The 2,637-nt window shown below is 47.6% G+C and overlaps 1 pseudogene; it reads right to left on the reverse strand.

The window, feature by feature from the left end:
• Positions 1 to 821: 821 nt before the first annotated feature.
• On the reverse strand, positions 822 to 1,734 carry LOC103669598 (annotated as a pseudogene).
• Positions 1,735 to 2,637: the final 903 nt, after the last annotated feature.

Genomic DNA, 2,637 nt, shown 5'->3' on the forward strand with positions numbered 1-2,637 from the left:
TTTATTTATTTATTTATTTATTTATTTATTTATTTATTTATTTAGCAGAGAGAGAGAGAGCCAGCGAGAGAAGGAACGCAAGCAGGGGGAGTGGGAGAGGAAGAAGCAGGCTCCCAGCAGAAGATCCCGATGTGGGGCTCGATCCCAGAACCCTGGGATCACGCCCTGAGCCGAAGGCAGACGCTTAATGACTGAGCCACTCAGGCACCCCGTGAAAAAATTTTAATACAAAAAAAAACTGGAAAAAGAAAATGGGAAGATCCAGCTTCATGCAGTAGCTCCAGTATGCTCAGAGGAAGAAATCAAAGTTGGCTAAGGTTAACCAAAAATTTCCTAAGTATTTCCTGGACGACTAGTATTTCCTGAGTGACTAGTATTTCAAAGATGAAAGATCAGTCAAAAGTTTGAGTCTTATAGTCCTTGGAAATATGTAACACCGATGCTCCTGTCCCCTCAGCTGAGCATGCTGGCTGGCATTTCTGGTATTAGTGAGAAAATTGCCCCTGTTTCCCAGGCCCTTCTGCTTTCCCCATGACCAGTCTGGGATCTGCCCGGTCCTCCTCCCCGAAGAGAGCAGCTAATTCTTGTAAGTCTTGGAGAAGAATGCTCCGCAGGTATGAATGTCTTGTACTGTGGGCCAGCTTCACAAGGAAGTTGGGTATGCAATGGTTTCTAGAAGGGTCTGGAGAATCAGAGCAGGGCAGAATTTTCAACAGTAGCCAGCCAGAAGGACAGTCGTTCAGGGTGGGCCTTCTCCTTTGTCCCCTTTCATTATGGCTGGACTGTAGAAGGAATGGAAGGGTAGAGCTCTTCCATCAGCTCTACTCCCACTGTATTTTTAGAAGCTCCCAGCGACATTCCACAGGCACTCAATGGTTTTGCTATTTTAGACCCTTGAGGACAGCCAGGTCCTCTTGCAGCCCCCACACAGGGGCTCCAGGCTCTCAGCTAAAGCATAATGCAACCTGGTCCATGCCCCCTACCATGATGACTTGACGAAGGGGGAGAAGAACCCCCAGAGCAGACACAGCAGGAAGGAGTGCCAGGCCAGTTGGGAGCAGATGATGCCTGGGTGCACTGGATAGGTGGTGACCCCTGTGCCTTGGAGTCTCTTGGCCAGTTCCCAATTAAAAATACATTGGTCACCTTGCTGTGGCAATGAGCAAAACCCCGGCTGTACTGTTTCTCACCCTGGAGGTTGTGGAAGTGACTCTTGCTAGCATGGTGGGTTACTGATGACAGGTTCATCACCTGTGAGGGCAGTTTTTCAGTGGCACCAGGAGCAAGTGGGTGCAAAGGAAGTGGCTGAGGTGGTTGACTCCCAAGTGGGTTTCGAAGTCACCAGCTGTCTTGGAGTATGGATACATCATCACTTCTGCATTGTTGATCAGAATAGGGAGCTGCTTTTTCTCTGCCAGAAAGCCCTTTGCAAAGGCTCAGTTGCATTTGGTATTGGATGGGTCCAGTGTCTGAATTAGCATCTGAGAATTGTTTGTATTGGCCTGGATTTCACTGGCCAGTGGATTATCCCTTCAGTATATCTCAAAAGGCAATGCATACTTGGGCTCCTCTGCTACCAAGCTCTCTGGCCGTCTCCTTGCCGATGCCAATGTTGGCTCTGGTGATTACCACTATCTTCCTGGGAAACTGCAGCAGCAAAGAACTTCCTAATGGATAGAGCTATTACATAAGGAACGGAAGGAAGGAGGTGAGCAGTCCCAAGATAACCAGCATCTTTTAAATGTTTTTAGTTGTCGCTGCTTTAGCAAAAGCAGCTTTTCTTCCAACTCTGGCTCCGTCTCCCGATCTGGCTCCAACCCTTGGCTGTTTCTCTCTCCCCCTCCTTTAGCTTCTTTAGCTCCTGGGCTCTCACTAACAGCTTGGCCTGGTCTTTCTCACAAGGATACATGTGGTTGCATTTAGGGCCCACCCAGATAATGCAGGATAATCTCCTTATCTCAACAGCCTTAACTTAATCATATTTGCAAAGAACGATTTTCCAAATAAGGTTAACATTTACAAGTTCCAGGGATTATGACTTAATATCTTTGGGGGCCATTACTCAGCCTACTATAAGGAGTAAGTCAGACACTTTGTTCTGAAGTTCTAGGATCACTGGGTTTTGAAAGGGGTGACTGGAGCTTTCTGAGGCCACATGGGCAGAAGTCAGTGCAGCCTAGTGGGAGGGATGTGGGCTCTGTAGTCAGAGAGACCTGAATTCACTTCCCAGCCCCAACATCTGATGACCTTGGGCAAGTCACTTCACCTTTCTGACTCTCCATTTCTCCCTCTGTGAAAGGAGGTAATAACGGCTTCTCTCTCACAGGGCTGGTACAAGCTGCACTTAGCATAGGCTAGGCACATCGTGAGTGATCAGCAAACATGAGCTGTTCATATTAAAGCAGGAGCATGGTGACAATAATAACAGGCACTTATTCTGTGTTTACTTTCTTCTGAGTTCACAAGGCATCTTCACACACACTCCCAGGAAGATGCGACATAGATGGCCTTATTGCCCCTGGTCACAGATGTAGATTCAAGAGGCTAGGATTTGCCCAGAGTCAGTCAACAAATAGCAGAGGAAGAGATGAAGACCATGTATGGCTGATCTTTCAACACAGTGCGAGTCTCCACCAC

Source organism: Ursus maritimus (assembly GCF_017311325.1).
Source record: "Ursus maritimus isolate PB19 chromosome X unlocalized genomic scaffold, ASM1731132v1 scaffold_X1, whole genome shotgun sequence".
Classification (NCBI taxonomy): Eukaryota; Metazoa; Chordata; class Mammalia; order Carnivora; family Ursidae; genus Ursus; species Ursus maritimus.